General features: G+C 46.5%; 1 long non-coding RNA gene across 1 annotated transcript; it reads left to right on the top strand.

Moving 5' to 3' along the window:
• Positions 1-8,205: 8,205 nt before the first annotated feature.
• LOC109550277 (uncharacterized) lies at positions 8,206-19,666 on the top strand. The gene is made up of 3 exons (XR_012325391.1): positions 8,206-9,153; positions 9,422-9,914; positions 12,026-19,666. It is a non-coding gene; the product is annotated as an uncharacterized lncRNA (long non-coding RNA).
• Positions 19,667-20,511: the final 845 nt, after the last annotated feature.

The following is a 20,511-nucleotide window of genomic DNA, read 5'->3' as shown; positions in this document are numbered from 1 at the left end:
TACCGGGAAGATTTCTTCTTCAGAAAAATCCTCTGAGAGAAAGTAACACACAGAAGTTCTGGAAAAGAAGGGGCTTCAATGGCCTGGAAGATGTTCTAGCTCCCCACTGCCACCTGAGCTCAGGCACCAGCAGTTCTCTGTGAAGGACCACACAGCCCCCCACCTCCCAACTGGTCTCTCAGTTTCTGCTCTTTTCCAGTAGAAGCCAGAATGGTGTTCTTATTTTCATTTTCTTTTTGAATAGGAAATAGATTGATATAGTATAAAATTGAAAAAGTCTAACAGGGTGGACGTTGAGGTTTCTTTCTTCTTCCTAAGAGGTAGTCAGTATTACCAGCTTCTTTTATATCCTCCTAAGGTATAGTTCATGATCACCTATAGTTCCCATTTTAAATGTAAATATACTAGATCCACTGCTCTGTAAATTCATCTTGTCACTTATTATTTCTTGGAAATTATTCCATATTAGCAAAGAACAGTCTCATTTCTTTTTTAATGACTGCATAATATTCCACTGTATGGATACACCGTAATATATTTAATGCCCGCTGGTAGGCATTTAGATTGTTGCCAGTGTTTTACACTATGTTGCAATGAGTAACATTGTACTTATGTCATTTTACACAAATACAGTATATCTGTAGGATAAGTTCTCAGTGGTAGACTTGCTGAATCTAATTCCATTTGCAATTTTGATTTATTGCAGTTACCTTCTATAACATTTCTATCAGTGTACACTACCACTAGGTATGAATGAGAACGTGCCTTTTGCCACATACCCTCATCAACCCAATGTATTAATCAAACTTGTTCAACCTTTTCCATCTGGAAGGTGAAAAATAGTATGAGGATTTGATCTTTTAAAAAGGTAAATCAGATTATGTCACTCCTGTGCTCAAGACCATCACTGTTTTCTCATCATTCGTTGAATCCCAACTCTTGGAGCATGGCCCAGTAGGTACTCCAGATCTGGCCCTGCTACCTCTTCGACTTTATCTTCCACTTCTCTCCTCTGATTCACTCTGCTCTAGTCTTCCAGGCCCTCTGGTTCCTTCTCAAATGCACCAGGCTTGGCCCATCCCCATAATCTGTGTATAAACTCTTCTTGAATCCTTGCTTAACTCCGTAACTAGGCATGTGGGGATCAAAACTCCAAGGTGCCCAGAGGAAAAAAGCAACTGGAAGACTGATAGAACTGAGCAGAGGTTGCAGCTTCCCACTGCATCTCCAGTGCTTCCAACGTACAGGGGCTTGGTGTCAGGCTTCCCACTGAAACTCCAGAAAGCCCACACTCCATAAGTAAAGACACATCCCAGGACTCAGGGACTCACCCTACAACTAAGGACAAAACTGTAAGAGACTCACCATAACAGAACCTAAAATTAAGCCACCTCAGGATTAAGATGATCTGTCAGTTACTTAACAGTTTGTCAGAGCAACACACTGTACCCTTCAGAGGAAGATAACAGAATCTAGAGTCTCTATAAGAAATCATCTATAATATCCTATATACAGTCCAAACTTACAAAAAAATTCAAAGAAACAGGAAGATGCGGGTCATAGTCAAAGAAAAATCAGTCAACAGAAGCAGACACAGATAACACAGATGTTGCAATCAGCAGAAAAGAACTCTAAAATAAATTTGATAAGGTCTTTTAAAGAATCAATAGGAATGATGGATTAATTGGTAAAAAGATAGGACAGTTCAGGAGGAATATGGAAACTCTAAAAGAGAACTAAATGGGAACCCTAGAACTGGAGGATACATTATATTAAAAAAATCAGAGGATTGGTTACAACAAAAGACTGCATCAGTGAGCCTGAAGACAAGTCATCTTCCAAATGAAGCACCCAGAGGAAAAGATACTGGGAAAAAATGGATAGAGCCTCAATGACTTGTATCAGAAATTGTGGCCTGCATGTAACTGGAATTCCAGAAGAAAAAGAGGGAGAATAGGAGAGAAAAGTATCTGAAGAAATATTAGCCAAAAATTTCCAAGTTTCCTCAAAAACAGCAACCCACAGGTCTAGGGATATCAGTGAATCCTAAGCAGGATAAATACAAAGAAATCCAGTACTAATTACACATAGTTAAACTGCTAAACCAGCATACCAAAGATAAAGAAAAAATATTTAAAAATATTAAAAGCAGCAAGAGGAAAAAGACTTACATATAGGGGCAAAACAGTGAGAATGATGGCCGACTCCTCAGAAAAATAAAAGTTAATGGACAATAAGTAAATCTTTGAAGTGCTGAAAGAAAAAAGATGTCAACATAGAATTCTATGTCCTGCAAAAATATATATCAAAACCAAATGTGGAATAAAGACATTTTCAGATAAACAAAAGCCTAGTGAATTTGTTTCCAGCAGACTCACACAAGAAAAGATGCTCAATGAAGTTCTTCAGGCTGAAAGGAAGTGATATCAGGTAGAAAGGGGTGAAGAACATTGGAACTGGTAAGTATGAGGGTGTCTTAGCCAGCTTGGGCTGCTGTAACAAAATGCCATAATCTTGGTGGCTTAAACAACAGAAACTTATTTTGCACAGCTCTGGAGGCTGGAAAGTCCAAGGCCAAGATGCCAGAAGGATTAAGTCCTAGTGAGAGCTCTCTCCCTGGCTTGCAGATGCCCACCTTCTTGTTCTATCCTCTAAAGGTAGAGTGAGAGAGGGCTCTGGTCTCTTCCTCTTATAAGAGCACTAATCCCATCTTGAGGGCTCCACCCTCATGACCCAATCTCCTCCCAAAGGTCCCACCTCCAGATACCATCACACTGGAGATTAGGGCTTCAACATGTGGATTTGCAGGGGGAACATCAATCCATAGCAGTGAGTAAATACAAAGTCATGGGATGAGATCTCCAAGGAAGAGGTTATGGACAGAGACAGAATTGCTTCTGGGTACTCCTATATCAAGAGGATAAGAAACTGAGGAGGAGCCAACAAAGGAGACTGAGGGGGAACAGCCAGAAAGGAAGAAGGAAAACCAGGTGAGTGTGGTGTTTTGGGGAAGGGTCAGACTGTCACATACTGCTGATGCTGACAGGCCAATTTGGAGGAGGACTGAGAAGTCATTGCTGGGTTTGGCATCCTGGAGGTCATTGATAATGTCGACAGGAGCTGATTTAGTGAAGCAGTGGGGGTGAAAGGCTAATCAGAGTGAGTTTAAGAGAAGCTTAACAATGGAAAAAAAGAGGGATAGATGTTAGGAGTTAAACAGCACTCTGTGGCAGCCTCCCTTCTAGGTAAAATGCAGGTAGCATGCTTGGCTCATAACAATGGCACGTTACTACCAGGTTCTTCCTCCATCTCTCTCCAGGGGAGGCTGGCACTGACCTGGTCCCTACAGTAGAATAGGCAGGGCTGAGGGGCCTGCTCTTAGATGTTCAGGGCAAAGTACCAGAGTTCTATTGTGACCTTTTCCCTCTCTCTGAGCTCCTTACCCAGGGACCCAGAGGCATGGGTGGCCATAGGTTTTGTGGTGCACTGCCAGCTTGGTGGTATATTCTGAGGCACTGTCCCACCACATTAGATGTAAACCTGGGGCGGAGGCCCAGGAAGCTGGATCAAAAGGGGCAGCTCCCTGACCCCACGCTGCTGTGGAAGGACAGCTGGCAGGAGTCTCCTACTGGGGCCTGTGCACTTTTGCTCCCAGCCAATCAGCCTGAATGGCAATGATTCATTTAGGATACTCTTGGCTGAAAAGAACAGAAACTCAATTGAAAATAACCTAAATAGTGAAGAAGCTTAATGTCTCACAAAATACATGTCTAACATAGTGTTTTCCCTGTGTTGCAAGGGAGTGAGTTACTTCCTGCCTCTGTGCTCTGCTATCTCCCCCTTTAGTTCAGCCACACATTCATTCATTCAGCAAATATGTATTGGGTGCCTGCCTCATGCCAGGCACTGCTCTAGGGGCTGGAGCTACCTCAATGAACAAAACAAATAAAATCGCTTCTCTTGGTATTTACATTCTATTTTGGAGAGAGAGACAAAAAAGGGCACATGATGGTAAATAATACGAAACTAAATCAAGCTGGACAAGGGAATGTAAAGTGTCAGAAATTGGATCCTATTTTATATAGAAGGTCAGGGAAGACCTCTCTGATAAATGACATTTGAGCAGAGACCCGTGGAAGCAAACCATGTGGGTCTCTGGGAGAAGAACATTCCAGGTGGAGGGAAGAGCGAGTACAAAGGCCTGATATGAAAGTTGCTTGGTGAGTTTGGGGACACAGGCATGGAGGGAGATGAGGACATAGAGGTAGCAGCAGTGGGCCAGGTCACATAGGCCTTCATAGGCCATGGTGAGCACACTGGATTTTACTCTGCAATGGAAGCTCTTGGAGGATTTTGAGAAGAGGAGTGCCTTGATTTAACTTAGTCTTAAAGAATCACTCCATCCTGGAAGAGGGTAGGGGCAGAAGCAGAGAGCCCAGTTAGAGGGCTCTGGCAATAATTGTCCAGGTGAGAGAGGATGGTTGTCTTGGATCGGGGTGGTAGCAGAAATGATGAGAGATTTTCAGATTCTGTGTGTATGTTGAAGGTGGGGTGAACAGGGTTTGCTGATGAACTGGCTGTGGAGTCAAGGGATATTCAAGGTTTTTGACTTGAATGACTCGAAGAGTGGAGTTGCCAATAACTGGGACGGGAGACTGGGGGTCAGTGGTAGTACGTTTGGGGGTTAAAATTAAGAGTTTAGTTTTGGACACCTTTTACTTGTGCAAGTGGAGCTGTTGATTTGGCAGCTGAATGTACAAATCTGAAATTTAGGGACAATGATTGGGCAAAGATGTAAGTGGAGACATTGGGACACAGGTGGTGCTCAATGCTGTGTGCCTGATGAGCCCACTGAGGAAGTGGGTGTGGGCAGGAAGGAGGTGTCAGGATTAATCCCCAGATTCTCCAAAGTTTAAGGGTTGGAAAGATGAGTTGAAAGTAGTAAAGGAGATTGACAGGAAATGACCAGTGAAGTAGGAGGAGAACAAAGGGAAAACGTTGTCCCTGAGAGCAAATTTCAGGGAAGACAGAATGATTGTCTGTGTCACATGCTGCTGGCGATCAGAGCCACACCAACTTGCAGTGAACCTCCTCTCTGTTGGCCTTGGAGTGGTGCCCCTGAGACCTGGGGTTGTTTGTTACTGCAGCATAACCTATGCTGACTGATACAGCATGCTTTTCTCCAACTATATTCCCTTTCCTGAGTTCAGGTCCAGAGAGGATGGACTCTTGGTTTAACAAGCATTGGGGTTTTGCTAGAGAGGCATGACAGAGGGAGCAAGGGACAGGACACTGAGTGTGTGTTTAATGAAGCCTGAGCTGGACAAGGAGAGAGGTAAGGGAGATGCTAGGTTCATCCTGAGGGTCCTCCCCTGATAGTTACGAGAGGGTGGCCAGAGGCAGTCAGGACAAAATGCTTCCTCTCAGATCCCTGGGGAGAACGTGCCCCCCGTGTCCAGGTGGAGCTTCTGACAACAATGAGAGCCACTGAGTTTTCTTTCTACAAGGGCTCATTTTAATTTTTCTTTCCAGCAGAGCCTCTGCCACAGCTATTGTAGGTACCTGCTTTTGTTTTGTCCTTTTCAGATTGAAGCTGACTGGAGGGAGCGAGAGAGAGAATAAGAACACAAGTTCCCTCCCATTTTGCCCTTTGGGAGGGTAGGCTTTCTGCTTCTTACAGATTCTCCATGCGCTTGGGTGAGTATTGTCCTACGTGGTCTGCCCACACCCTCTAGGTCCTGATCACTGGCTGTCTATTCCAAACAAGGACAGGGATCAAATCACACATTTTGGAAGCTGGGCAGGCTGGAACCTGGTCCTTTGACTCTAAGCCCACCTCTCCCTGTACCGTACTGCAAGGGGCTAGAAGGCTCCCCATTCCCCCAACCTCCTTTTCCTTGTTAGAGAAGACAAGTGGGCCTGCACAGCCATGGGCTCTGCCCCCAGAGACGATCTGCAAGTTCTGGCCCCAGCCTGCGGGCCCCCTTCCCGGCCGAGCTCAGGAAGGAAGCAGCAGTTACGACTGGATGCCTCTCCCAGCTGCCCCCCTCCAGTCCAAGAAGCTGGCCAAGAGCCCACACGCTCTTTGCTTCTCAGCCTCCGCTCAGGCACGGGCACTTAAAAGAGGCTACATGACGAAGGGCAGGAGTGTGCAGACAGGCCCCGTTTCCCAAGTTTGCAGGGTGCACAGCTTGGCTGGGCCGAGCCACACCCCTGGCCGGGCACTTCTTCCACAGGACTCTGGCCTCCCTCCAGGTGGGCTCTGTGGGCCTTCCTGGCACCCCCATCTGCCCTCAGCAAAGCGCCTCCTGAAGGAAGGGGCATGGAGATGCCCCCACGTGACAAGTGAGGATGTGTTCCACAGAGGGAGCCCGCTTTCAAGGTCACATGGCTCATGACACCACGGCCATGGTTCTGTTTTAGATCTCCCTCCCTCCCAGGGTGAGGACTACTAGGCCTTCAGTCTGGTGTTAGCTAGGCCACCTGAGCCTCCCCTGTGACACCTACTAGGCCAACTGGTAAACCTTGCTGAAGGCTCCGGGGTGGGCTCGCTCAAGGAGCGCTGGGGCAGGGGTAGGCGGTGCCCTGGACAGAGGCTGGGGAGGAAAGGAGAGCAGGAGAGTCAGGGCACGGGAGGGGGCTGGCCCCGGCCAGGCTTCTGTAGGCTTTCCCAGGTTCTCCTATAGGAAGGGGCCGACTTTTGTATTTTATAGGAGGCAAGTTTGTTATTTGCTCAATGACCAAAATTTAACCTCAGGTCCCTTTGAACAAGCTCTAGGCTCTTGGGTGAATCACTGGTCCTTGCCTCAGTTTCCCCCTGGGTTTTGGATTCAGTGCTCAAGCACAGTGACTCTGAGAGGACAGGACACAGGCCTGTTAACAAGGGCCCTATCCTGCCACAGGGGTGGAGCACATTGTGGGCTGTCTGGCTGGGTGGGGATGGTCAGTGGTTGGCGGTGACGACGACAGTGCCTATCAGAGAGGCACTGACTCACCGCCCTGGGGCGCTGGACAAGTAGGGCAAGCCAGTCTCAGTTTTCCCAGGTATAAAATGGGTGTCGGGCAATTTGCTTCCACGGGAGGGCCTGGAGGGCTGTAACCACGCAGGGGTGTGTAAAACCTTGGGAGCCTGAGGATGGGGCGGCCTGAGGATGCTGGCAGGACAGCCAAGGGTTTTAACTGGCTGAGGAATTAGGAAATTCCTTTAGAAGAAAGAACAGTTGGGGAGGGTGAAATGGCGACCCAGGGAGAAATTGGTGCCCTTGGGAAGCCATCTTAGCGCCCAGCAAAGCCCTCTCTCACAAGGCAATCAAGTTGTTTCTTCTGTTCATACCAAAAGGGCCTTTTTAAAATGCAATTAGGCTCTGTTTTATTATGTGTGACAGACGAGGCCATTAACCATTCCAACGATTAAATCAGACTTCATTAAAAAAAAATGGAAGTAACTGTAAATTGCCTTGGGTCACGATCGTTTAGAGCTGAGACACTGCAAAGGAAAACATGAGGGAGCTCACTACCATGAGGAAGTTAATCAATTTGACACCCCTGGCGGGCTGCGCACCCGGGGAAGAGCTAGCTGCACGCTCGCCTCTCCCGGTGGTGAGATCCCGGTGGGTGTGGAGTCGTCACCTCTCCCTCCCCAGAGCAGAGCCAGGAAGGCACGAAAATAACTTGAAAGTTTGGGGGAAATGGGGATTTCTTTTCCCAGAGAGGTTTTGCTAGTTTTCTTTTCTGAAAAATTACGTAAATATATCAAACGTGATACCAAGTCATACGTAATACATTTTTTATGTTTTTGCACCAGAAAGTGACTTTAGAGCTATAACGAGCAGTGCTGTGTAAGTATGATGTGTCTCCCCTACCCCCAGGCAGGGTGGGGGGCATCTCTGGACGTGCTGATTTCCAGTTTGTCTCCCTCCTCGAGGCCTGGCGTGGGCTTGCTGGTGGGTCCTGAGGGGGCCCCTATGTGGGGTGCATCTTGCCCTCCTCCCCTGTGTGTGGGTGGGAAGGAGGGGTGGAGAGGGCAGTGGAGCCCAGGGGGCCCACGAAAGACAGAAGCCGGGAGGAGACCCAGCCCCGGCACCCCTTACCCCCAGGCCCCCTTATCCCAGAGACACCCAAAGCCCAAGCCTCCTCCAAGGGTGGGGTGGGGATGCAGGGGGGAGGGGGAGGGGTTTGCAGGGGTGCAGGGGGGAGCCAAGGAGGGTCCAGAGCAGGGTGAGGGGCTGAGAGGTGTCTGGGGCGAGTCCCCGGCCTTGGGCTGGCACCAGGCGACGAGGGTGGGCAGAGGAGACTCAAGGCCACCCCAGGCGGGGATGGGGGCTGTTGGGAGACTCGGCCTTGTCCACGTAAGCGTCTCCTGGCTGGATAATTAGCCTAAGTCCACCCAGAATGTTTGGATGAGCATGTTGGTATTCACGGAGGGGAGGCAGAGGTGGGCGGAGTGGGCGCTGTCAGCGCTGAGAGCTGGCCCTGGCACCCTGCCCTCTCTTCCCCCTTCCTGCCGCCCTGGTGTGGCCTCCAGAGCCCTGCGCAGGGCTCACCTCCTCCATGAAGCCTCCCAGGCCCCACCCGGGCTGCACTTAGGGACCCTCTGGCCCCCCGGAACTTGCCTCCCTGCTCTGCTGGCACAGTCTGAAAGCTGCCGAGTCAAGTAGTCCCTGGCCGTCAAGCTGTCCTCCATTCCTCCTGGCTCCAGCACAGCACACCCTGCCCTTCCTTGTCCTCTGTTTAACTACTCTGGACCATTCCCTACAGCCCAAGGTCAAGGCCCTGACCCCTTTGCGGCCTCAAGGCCCTTCAGGAGTTATCCCCAACTACCTCTCTGGCCTCCCCTCCTTCCAGCCTCCTTAACTCTGTAGGTGCCACTCCCTTTGCCTGGTTGCCTGGGCCTCTCTTTTCGACCTGGGGAAAATCCTACTGTAAGTCCTGGCCACCTCCACCTGGAAGCCTTCTCAGATCTGTCACGTTTGGTGAGTCACAGCAGTTTCCCTCCCTCCTTCCTTTCCTTCTCCCGGCAAATATTTACTTCGCAGCGTCTGTGCCAAGCCCTGTATAGGAGCGGAGAACTCCGAAGAGAGCAGGACAAGGTCTCTGCCTCCATGAAATTGACATTCTGGGCAAGACAACTGATACATGTGAGATCAGGAGGAGGTAAGCGCCTTGAAGAAACATAAGGCTGGGTCAGGGGACAGGGAGGGACTGGGGTGCGGCCAGGGAAGGCCTCCAGGACAGAGGAATTTGATCCGAGGCCTGAATGAATTGAGGGAGCAGAGATTCTGGCAGAGTGGCCTGGAGGCCAGGGGCGGGAGGTGCTCCGTGTGTTCCCGCAGCACAGCTCTGTGGCCTGTTTTGCATTGTGTTGCCACAAGTGTAGTTACTCAAGGCAAGGAGTGTCTCATTACTCTCTGAATCTACCCAGGAGCCCGGCTCTGTATTGGGCACAAGAGGGCCATTGGCACATGCCTGCAGGACGGCAGATGAATGAATGTGTGAACCAAGGGAGAAATGAGTGAATTCCTGGACCTGTGCTGGGCACTGTAGAGAGTCTGTCCCCAGCTGCCCCAGTAAATGTGGGCAGAGCCTTAACTTCCAGCCACAGTGCTCTGCATCCCAAGAGCTCCATCCCTGGACTCCCATCCCTCAAGCCAGAAACTGACCACCTGGAAGCCTCTAGGGAGCCCGCCCTGCTGGCACCGTTGTCCTTCTTTCCTGGCTGTGCCAACAGCGAGAGGCAAAACGTGCGTTTAGGTAACATTTTGACGTCTGGGACAGGTTTGGTGGGCTTTGGCAATAAGAGAGCATGGGTTTGCACGTCCTCATTGTTTCCTTGTTTGCGTCATTACGTTGTGTGTTATTTGCAGCAAAGATGGCGTTTCATACAGAGGAGAATCAGGCCTCAGACTTTTCTGTTGGTAAGAAGTCCAAAATGACAATCCTTAAGAATGTTAGCCTGGGGCAGGCAAAATCTAACGATTGTCTCCACAGTACCACACCTGTGGATGTGATAGGTTAAATGCTCCCGGCCTGTGGTGGTCGATGGTCCACGAGCTTGTGCTTGTAGCAGCAGACAGGCCCCTTTGGGTCCAGCTCTGTCCTTGTCCAGACATGGCTGGGAAGCTGTCTCCCCAGTGCAGCCGAACCTGCACCCCTTCCCTCACCCCTTCCTGCACACCACTCACCAGATGCCCCCGGACCCTGGGGAGCAGCACGGTTGCCAACCGTGATGATTTCAGTGGTGTTTTTCCTTCCTGGAGACCAGGACCTGCCTGAAGTCCGTCAATACAGAACTCCTCCTATGCACTCCTGGGCCGTTTCCTCCAAGGCCGCACCCTGGGGAGGAGTGAGTCACTAGAGCCATCTGCAGAGGGGCTGGGGGCAGGGGGCTGGCTTCTAGGGGTGGGGGTTTCTTAATTGTTTTCTTTGGCCCTTTGCTCATGGCTCAGTAAAAGCCAAGTTCTGTTCTGGCCTGCAGCCGTCTAAGCAGAGGCCCGAGCTTGGCAGGCCTCTAGTTTTCTCTGGCATCAGAGGTGCTTTCCGCAGTTTTCTGCCCTGAGAGCGCTGCTGTCTTTGGAGAAGACATCCTGTTCATACACCGGACACCAGGAGAGGGCGCCCAAGGAGTCGCCTGTGTGCCCTGGAGACAGCTCTCATCCTGGTGTCCTGTCCGTCACCGCCAGAGTCCCCAGCCTCTCATCCCTCAGACCCCAACATTGGGAGCCAGAGATGATGGTCTCTAGTTGAAACTCTGACTCTTAACAAGCTGGGTGGTCTTTGCAAATCACATCTCCTCCAGGACCCCCAGCTTCTTTGTCTGTTAAATGGGGATTAAAAGGAAAAAAATTTGAAAACCACCACTCTGTCTTGCCAACCTCACAGAGCAGGAGCCTGTATGAAGCTCCAGTCAGGCAGACTGGAGCCATGGCTTAGAAAGGGCAAGGCAGATATGCGGCAGATACTCCGCAGATCAAGCTGGTGGCTATTTTTATCGTTAACATTGTAGCCCTGTGCTTCTCTGGGCAATGCTAACCTGGGGACAGACAGACGGTGAGGGGTTGAGAAACCTTTAAAAGGAGAGGTAATGAAAAATATTGAAGTTAAGGTTAATTTTCTTAAGCAATAAAGAAAAGTCAGGAAATAAGTACTAGTAGTTAACCAAAAAATATCAGCCACCTTTTTGTCTTCTGCCAATATTATATAAATACTCACTTGACGGAAAAAGAGAATATAGTAAAAATGGTTATTTGTGAAATTAACAGAAAGCAAATCGCTGAACTATTGAATCAAGCCTAACATCATTGGTACTTTACCGTTCAATGTCTTCTCTGCAGAATGAAGGCATTTTCCCACACTCCTGGGTCCTTGTCTCGGGTCCTTCTGACCCTGACTCTTATTTAGAGATGGCCTCCAGCTCTGAGGGAGATGGGTCCCCTCTCTTCAGTGTCTCAGGGACTTCCAGCTTGAGCGCAGGGATGCCTTACTTCACGGCTTCCTCATCTGGAGCTCTCCTGCAACATCAAAGAACAGTCAGGGCTGCAGAGTTGAAAATAGTATTAGAACATGTGTTCACGAAGTGGTGACGGGGAGGTGACAGTCTTCAACAAGCTCACCCTCCCATTCTCCATGACTCTTTCAAGCCAGCTTCAGTCTCCTCAGCTTTCCTACATGACCTCCCCTCCTGGGCATCTGATGACCAAGTGTCCTGCCCCAAGAAGAGGGAGGAACAGCCATCAGATGGGCACTGGCCTCCAAGCCTTCCAGCAGCCTCATCTGCACCAGCTTCCCCCCTCCCTCCTGTGACAGTGGGTGGTGGGTTGCTCGGAACCTAATTCCAGGGGTTCACGGCCCTGCCCTTGCACTTCTCTCCTCCCTCTCTCTCTCTCTCTCTCTCTCTCTCTCTCTCTCTCTCTCTCTCTCTCTCTCTCTCTCTCTCTCTCTCTCTCTCTCTCGGATCTAAATGCATTGTCTCTCCCTTTGTGGAAGAAAACCCTCCCTCAGCTCTTTGTCCTTCTGCTCTCATTCACAGTCAAGCTTGTCAAAAGAAGAGTCTACACACCCTTCCGCGCTCCCTCAGTTCACTCCGGGCAGATTTCTGACACTGAACCTGCTCCCTCAGCACGGCCTTGTGGAGATCTCCAAGGACTTCCACGTTGCCAGATCCATTGGGTGCAATTAAACATTCATCGGCCTTGCCCTCTGAGTCCCTAACAGGCCAGTTACCATCTCACTCCTTCGTCAGCCCCTTTCTCTTGTTCAGAGACCCTGATCTGCTGGTCATCCTCCTTCGCTGCCCCTCCGGCCACTTCTTTTCCCTTTGCAGGTTTTCCTACCTCCTCCATCTGACCACTAAAGGCTAGAGGTCTTCTGGGCTCTGTGTTGCGTCCTTGTTTTCCTTTAAATCCTTTTAGTATAGAACATTTCAAACATACATTAAAAGTAGAAAGAATAGTCTAATGAACCCCTATGTACTCACCCATTCTCAACACTTACCAAATTATGGTCTAAATATTCATAACATTCGTAAATATTAACTCCTCTCCCCTGGTTTATTTTTAGGCAAATTCCACACTTCACATTATTTTATATGTAAACATTTCAGTATATTTAAAAGACAAGGACCCCTTTAAAAACATAGCCTTGATATCATTAACACACTTAAAGGCTGTGTAACTATAACTGATTAGTCCTTTTTGGTTCTGTCTCTTTAGAAAATCTCATTGACACCATGGGCTTAAATAGCCTCCGTAGGCCAAAGATTCCCAGGCTTAAATCTTCAATCTAGACCTCTCTTTCAGCTCTAAAGTCTCATTTCTAATTCTCTGCTTGACATTTCCACATGCAGGGCTCAGAAGCATCTCAGATTTAACGTGTCCAAAACAGAACTCATGATTTCTACCCTAACCCAGCTCCTGCTCTGGGAGACCCTGTCTTGGTAAATGGCATCGGTGTCTGCCCAGATGCCCTCATTGTTCTTCACACCTCCTTCACCCTCACGCCCTCCTCCAATCCAACAGCAGGTCCTGTAACTTCTTCCACCCAGATATACTTAAAATGTGCTGACAATCCACTTCTTTCTATCTCCACAGCCAAACCAAGCCACCACCTGCTCTTGCCTGCACTGCAAGAGCCTTGTAACAGGTTTGTGTCTCTCACTTGCACCTCTGCTGACACTCCGCTGCACATGAGCAAGTCTGTGCTGGGCAGTAATATATCAGAATACTTTCCTTCCAGTTAGTAAATAATCACTCTCCTTGGCCACTCCCCACACCAGAGCTCCACCCCCCAACCCCCACCCCCTGCCCCCCGCACCCTACGCCCTCCCTCTGTCCATCCAATAAACCAAGCCTGGCCAAGCAAGGGGCCTCAGAGACCTTGCTATAGTTTGGGTCTATGTGCTCAAATACTTAAACCTTCACATGGTATTGTGATGACCTAAGACTTCAGGTAACTTCCCTCATGAGAGTCAAGGGAAAGATCCAGAGAACTTCTGCTCTCATACTCTTCAACAGCCAAGATAATATATTAAAAAAAAAATGTGAACTTGCCTTTGAGGTGGGGGAGTAGTGACTGGGAGGGGAGATGAGAGGAACTTTTGGGGTGTTGGTAATATTCTGCTCTAGATCTGGGTGGTGGTTACATAAGTATGTTCACTTCGTGAAAATTCAACTGGGCTGGGTTCTTACAATTTGTGTACTTTTCTATCTATCGGTTATATTTCGATAGAGTTTTCTTAAAATATGTCAGACAGAATTTTCCTGTGGTTTTGGCCCAAGAGGGCAGTTGTCTCTTAATCTTACCTTTTCTCTTGCTCACATCCTCTCCAGAGGCTTCTGCAGGGAAGAGGGCTCCTGCCATCCAGGACCGGCCTTGCAGCAGTCATGCCACAGGTCACCACCAGGGGCGCTGTGCCAGACTCCAGTTGTTCGGTGGATGGATAGGGTAGAACAGGCCTCTTCCCCCCGTTACTCTCTCCCTTCAGCCTCCACGAGATCAACTCCTCCAGTCTATTCAGGCAACAGTGAATTTCTTACCCAGGAGTTAGGAGAGCTTCTGGAATTGATGAGCTCCCGGACTAAGATCTGAGTTCTGGCTAATCTGCACTTCCCCTTGAATCTCACTGCGGGAGACACCTAAAGACTCAGGCCCATAAAATAAAGCCATGAAAAGATGCTCAGTCTCACTGCTAATAAAGGAAAATGCAAATTAAAATCTCAGAGAGACACCGTTTCGTTTTGCTTGGCAAAAACTTAAAGGCTGATAATACCAAGTGTAGGCAACTATGTGGAGAGTTCAAAGTTCTACAGGTGGGAGTATGAATCGGTAGAACCACTTTGGAAAGAAGTTTGGCAACAGTCTGAAGAATTGAAGATGCTCCTGCCCCATGACTCAGGCATCCCACTTCTAAGTCTAGTAGTGCAGAGGAGTGTGGGAGCCTCGCTGGTACAAGAATCTTCTTACAAGGTCATTTCTAACATTAAAAAATACAAAACAACCAGAAAATAAAATTTTGAAATTGTGTCCTATTTATATAGAAGTTAAAACAAATGAACTGCAGTTCACATGTATCAACACAGATACAAACAAAGGCAAAATGTTGAGTGGAAAAAACAAGTGCACAAGGAATGTCCAGTGTGATTCCATTGGGAAAAAGTTTCAGGACATGAAAATCAGCACTGTAAGATGTGTATGGATGCAGACATGTGTATTAAAAGTATCAAAATGCTCATGGGAGTGATAACACCAGTTTCACGATAGTGGTTTCTGCTGGGGAAAGGGGAATGATACACAGGAAACTTCAGCTCATCTGTTGTTCCATTTCTTAAAAGTGAAAATCTGGAGGAAAGATGGCTCAGCATTAAGTGTGATAAAGCCAGGTAGTAGGTACATTTTTCTTTTCTATCCTTGTCTGTACGTTTGGTATGTTTTCCAATAGAATCGATCAATTAATGAAAAAAGCTACTTAGGCCTCCCCAGGGGAAGAGGGCATGAAGGCTCCCTCCCACTCCAAATGGTTCACCTGTCCCACGGTTGAGCCTTTGCTCCCAGCACCGTCCTCCCTTCTTCCAGGCACTTAGGTGGAAAACTCTAAAGCACAATGTGGAAAATTCTACCCTTCCCCCAGGCCAAGCTTCTGTCCCAGAGTCCTGTCCTCAACACTGCATCATACATCTGAGCCTTTGGTCTGGGTAGTGGCCCAACTTCAGCCTGACGTAAGGAAACATGGTGTTTAGGAGCCAGACTACCTGGGTCTGAGGGCTGCCTCTGCCACTTGACTGAGGGGCCTTGGATGAGTTACTCTGATTCTTTGTGCTGTAGGGTGGAGGGAGCACGGCTGGAGGAGAGGGTGACCAGGTGGCTGGCCAGGTGAGCAGGGGCAGCTCAGGGGGCTGGCGACCCTCATCCTATGTGGAAATAGGCTACTTCCCACAGGGTGACCAGATCTTATTTATATGTGGCAACAGGAAATGGCAACCCTCTGTCCACCCACCCCAAACCACGGGGGAGATTGAATTATTTTAGCATCAGTTCTTTCTATTTCAAGTCTAACATGCAAGTAATGGAGTGCTGGCCATCACTGGTTCACTCTCAGAGATTCTTCCTCATTGAACCTGACACCGCCATGCCAAAGACAGAGGTCCCGGCCATGGGATGGAAGAATCCATGGCCCCAGATTGAGTTATGGGCTCTGATAACTCTGTCTTGAAGTTTGAGGAGTTTCACATCTTATAGTAAAGGGGCAGAGTTGGAAAGCCCACCCAGGTCTGATGCCTCCCCAAGCAGTGCTCCCTCCTCTGTAGCAGTGCTGTGCCACTCCACAGTCCACTTAGCACGGGGGGCCCTGTAAGAGATGGACTCAGGGGCCAGGGCAGGTTTAAGGGGCCTAATAACAAGATGTAACCTTAGTAGGGAGAGAGAAGTGCTTTCCTTAGCTCTGAAGGTGTGCAGAGGAGCTACAAAGTCAAGGCCAACTTCAGAGGCAGGTGGAAAGGTCAGCTCAAGGCCTGGGCTTGGAATGACTTAGGTGGTTCACCTAAGGTGAATCTTGGAAGAAGATGAGTGGGGCATGGAGAATTGTAAAATCACAGAGATTGCTATTGTCTATCCGTTTTCCTCTAATAACAGAATCCCCCCTTCCTTTTTTTAAGCTAGGCACTTGGCTGCCCAACATAAAAACTACATTTCCCTGTCTCCCTGGCTATGTGAATAAGTTCTAGCCAATGAGATGCAAGCCAAAGTGGAGAAGTGTTCTCATAGAGAAGAGGTATTCCTTGTTCTTCCTTTTTTCTTCTTTTGTTCCCTGGAGAGCAGAAGTGTTGGCTGGTGTTGGAGCAGCAATCTTGGGCTTTGAAGTGACCATGTAAGCTGTACTAATGGGACCACAAGATAGGTGCCTCCTCCTCACAGCACTGTGGGGTGTCATACCAGCCAGTCCTCCTACCTGTGGACTTTTGTGTGAGATAGAAATAGTTTCTACTTTGTTTAAGCCACGGTTCCTGTGGAGTTTCTGTCACCGAATCCCAAAATTACAAAGAAGACTACTATTTTCAGTTTTTTGATAATTCTTCTGCTTGCCTTTTGGTGCTGGTCTGTCATGGATAGCTTTCCAACCTTTGCTACATTTTCCCTGTTTTAGCAAAGAGAGAACAGAACTCACTCAGGCTCAGGCCCTTGGCAGGCACCAACATCTAAATGTAATCTATTGACATTGTTTTGTTTCTATGGTTTTTATTTTTAGGTTACCATTTAATTAAGGTAAAGGACACTGCTTTTTCATTTACAATAGTGACATGAGATCACTTTCCTTTTTAAATAATTTACTTAAGCAAAAACAATTGAGTCGATTTAAAAGGTATTAAGTGACTGAGAGCGCAGGTTATATCAGCCACGGCAGAAATCAAGGAGGTAGCTGGAGGATGACTAAAGCTTGGAAAACAAGGGTATAGATTTTGCTGCTTCAGAGAGAATTATATAAACATTTCCTCCCCCAGTATTTTTTGGTTTTCATTTTGGATGATTCAAAGTATTCTTGTAATGGGGTTTCCTAATTCCTCAAGACAATAATTTAGTAAACACTCCCAGAGACCGTGCATAGTAGTTAAAGAGTCTGAGTGCTGAAGTCAAACTCCCTGGGTTCAGTTCTTGGCTCCTGCAATGACCAGCTGTGTGACCTTGGGCAAATTACTGTAATTCTCTGTGTCCAACATCTCACCTGTAAAATGGAGTTGATGACGTTATTGGGAGGATTAAATGACACATTGTATGTAGAATTCTGAGCTGAGTATCTGGCCTACATGAAGATGTAATAAATGGCTGCTGTTATTATTACTGTTATGTCTGACTTGAACACGTCAAGAAATCAGTGTTGAAAGCTTTATATTAAGCCCTTGGGAGTTGAATAACTCTGTCCCGATGCTCAAGAAGGTTTACATTTTAAAGGGAAGGTTTATCTCAGTTTTTCTATTAATGTCCTTTTTCTGTTCTAGGATCCAATTCAAGACACCACGTTGCATTAATCTTCACATTTACCTTAGTTACCTCCAATCTGTAATAGCTCCCTACTTTTTCCTTGCCTTTCATAACCTTGACACTTTTTAGGAATACTGGTCTGATATTTTGCAGAATATCCTGCAATCTGGACTAGTCTAATGCTTTCTCACAATTAAAGTGATGATCTTGGGGAGGAATACTACCGAGGTGACTTGTCCTCATTACATCATATCAGAGGGTACGTGGTGTCAATGTCTTACTACTGGTGATGTTAACCTTGAGCAATTGGTTCGGGGGTGCCTGCCAGGTGTCTCCACTATACAGTTAGTATTTTTTTCTTTTTATACTCTATTTGTTAGATGAAGGTCTAAATCCAGCCCACACTCACAGAGAGAAAAATTAAAGTCTCCTTCCTGGAGGGAGAAGTATCTAAGAATTTGTGAACATATTCCACCACAGGAATTAATAAATATTTGAGGAAGATATTTTGAAACTATACTCTGTTTTGTCTTAGACGTTCACCCACAACTTTTAGCATTCATTGGTGAATCTTGCCTTCAACCATTGTTACTGTGATGTTCTCATGGTGGTTTTCTATTTCCTTCTTTTGTTCTACATTGATTAGTTGGAATTCTTATGAAGGAGGAGTTGTCTCATCCCCCACCCCATTTACTTATTTAGTCAACAATTAATTTATATCAGTATGGAACAATAAATATTTATTATATCATTTGGGATATAATTCAATAGTAATGTATTAGGAGCCCTTTCACAGTGGCTTGTGTCCTTTGGTAAGCCCCCATAATTATTTTTGAGCACTTCCTTAATTTTTGATACCACAAGATGCTCAAAATTCATCTTTTGTTTCCTCTGCCCTAGCCCTGGGATCAACCATTTCTCCAAGGACCCCTGTTCCTTTCATTAGAGAATGATATTTAGAAACCAAGATCTGGGCACTAGGTGTGCTCATTGCTATGGGAGTGTCATTGTTTCCAAATCCTCTCAATGAATAGAGTTAGGAATATATGTATGTACACTAACTCATGTGAACCCATCTATTTCTCTCTCTCTCTCTCTCCCTCTTTCTCATCATCATAATAAATGAGCTTCCACTGATCTCCAACACTAATCCAATGCAACGGGGGTTCATTCTAGCCTTCCTCTCTTGCTTATTTGTAACTTCTTTCTCCAATAGTGAAAAGCCTGACTCTCAGGATTAGTATCAAAAGGGGATGACAGGAAAAAAAAATCAGTGAATGTAAAGGTACATCAATAGAAATTATCCAATCTGAAGAAAAAGAGAGAAAAAAAGATTTTAAAAAATGAATAAAGCCTCTACCACCTGTAGAACAATATCAAAAGTTCTCATATAAATATAATTGAAGTCTCAGAGGAAGAGGAAAGAAAGAATGGATCAGAAAAAATATTCAAAGTTGGGCTTCCCTGGTGGCGCAGTGGTTGAGAGTCCACCTGCCGATGCAGGGGATGCGGGTTGGTGCCCCGGTCTGGGAGGATCCCGCATGCCGCGGAGCGGCTGGGCCCGTGATCCATGGCCGCTGAGCCTGCGTGTCCGGAGCCTGTGCTCTGCAACGGGAGAGGCCACAACAGTGAGAGGCCCGCGTACGGCAAAAAAAAAAAAAAAAAAAAAAAAAAAAATTCAAAGAAATGACTGATATTTTTCTAAATTTAGTGAAAGACATAAATATGTACAGATTCAAGAAACCTAGAGTATAAAAAGTAAGATAAAGGCAAGGAAAATCACATCTAGGTTCATTATAGTCAAAACACTGTAAACTAGACATAAAGAGAATATTTGAAAGCAGCCAGAGAAAAACAGCACATGACATACTGGACAACAATAATTTTAACATTCACCAAGTTCTTAAGAGAAAACATAGAGGCTAGAAAACAGTGGAACAACATCTTTAAAGGGTCAAGAGAAAGAGTTATCAGTTTAGAATTCTATATCCAGTAAATTTATTCTTCGAAAAAGAAGGCAAAGTAAATATTCTTTTACATTGCCTGCAGAACTTCACTGGAAGAAAAGCAAAGCAATTTCTTCAGGCTGAAAGGAAGTTATACCAGAGGGAAATTTGAACCGCCTGGAAGGAATAAAGAACATTAGCAATGGTAAATATCTGGGTAATATATAAAACTATTTTTTTCCTCTCAATTTCTTTAAAATACATATGACTATTTTAAAAAGAAATTATAATATTTCTTGCAGATATAGGTGTAATACACATGGCAATTACAGCATAAAGAGTACTGTGAGTAGAGTAGTATTAGGGATAAATGGGACACTACAACTGTAAATTTTCTATATTTTCTATGAAATGGTACAATATTAACTTCGTGAAATATCAAGGGTGTAGCATAATCCCTAGTGTAACCTTTAAAAAATGATGCAAATAGTGCTAGTTAAAAGGCCAATATGTACATTAAAGAATTCTAAAATATATTTAAATAGTCTAAATTAGGAAGGAGAGGGGAACAGAGGAACAAAAAAACAAGAAACAGATAACAAATAATAAAATGGTAGACTTAATTCCAATCGTATCACTAATTTAAATGTTAACAAACTAAGCGCTCATAATAGTAATTCTCATTAACATCATTATGACTTAGACGGCAGAAAAGTGGAGTCATTCTTTGATTCGACTCATCTTTCAGATCATCATTCAACCCTTGAGCATCCAGGGTTTGGCTTTGAATTATCTGCTGCTTTTGGAAAAACCTTCCTTGTCTCCCTAGCCGGCAGGATGCCCTAAGGAGAGCATCTCTATGCTCTTTCTGTCTGCCCTGAGTTCCCAGGCCTGAGCTCACCTTGGATGCTTAGAGCACAGTCCTAACCACATGTGGGGCAGCACAGAGTCAGCCCCTGGGAGGGTATAGTGATTACTGAATCCATCCTGACAGATGCCTCAGTTTTCCTTAATAGAAATCTCTTATCTGAGATTAGTTTTTAAACAGATTTTAAATATATATATATATTTAAATACTGTGCAGAAAGATTTACAGTGA

This window comes from Tursiops truncatus, chromosome 13, assembly GCF_011762595.2.
Source record: "Tursiops truncatus isolate mTurTru1 chromosome 13, mTurTru1.mat.Y, whole genome shotgun sequence".
Lineage (NCBI taxonomy): Eukaryota > Metazoa > Chordata > Mammalia > Artiodactyla > Delphinidae > Tursiops > Tursiops truncatus.
This window is presented reverse-complemented; position numbering and strand designations above follow the sequence as displayed.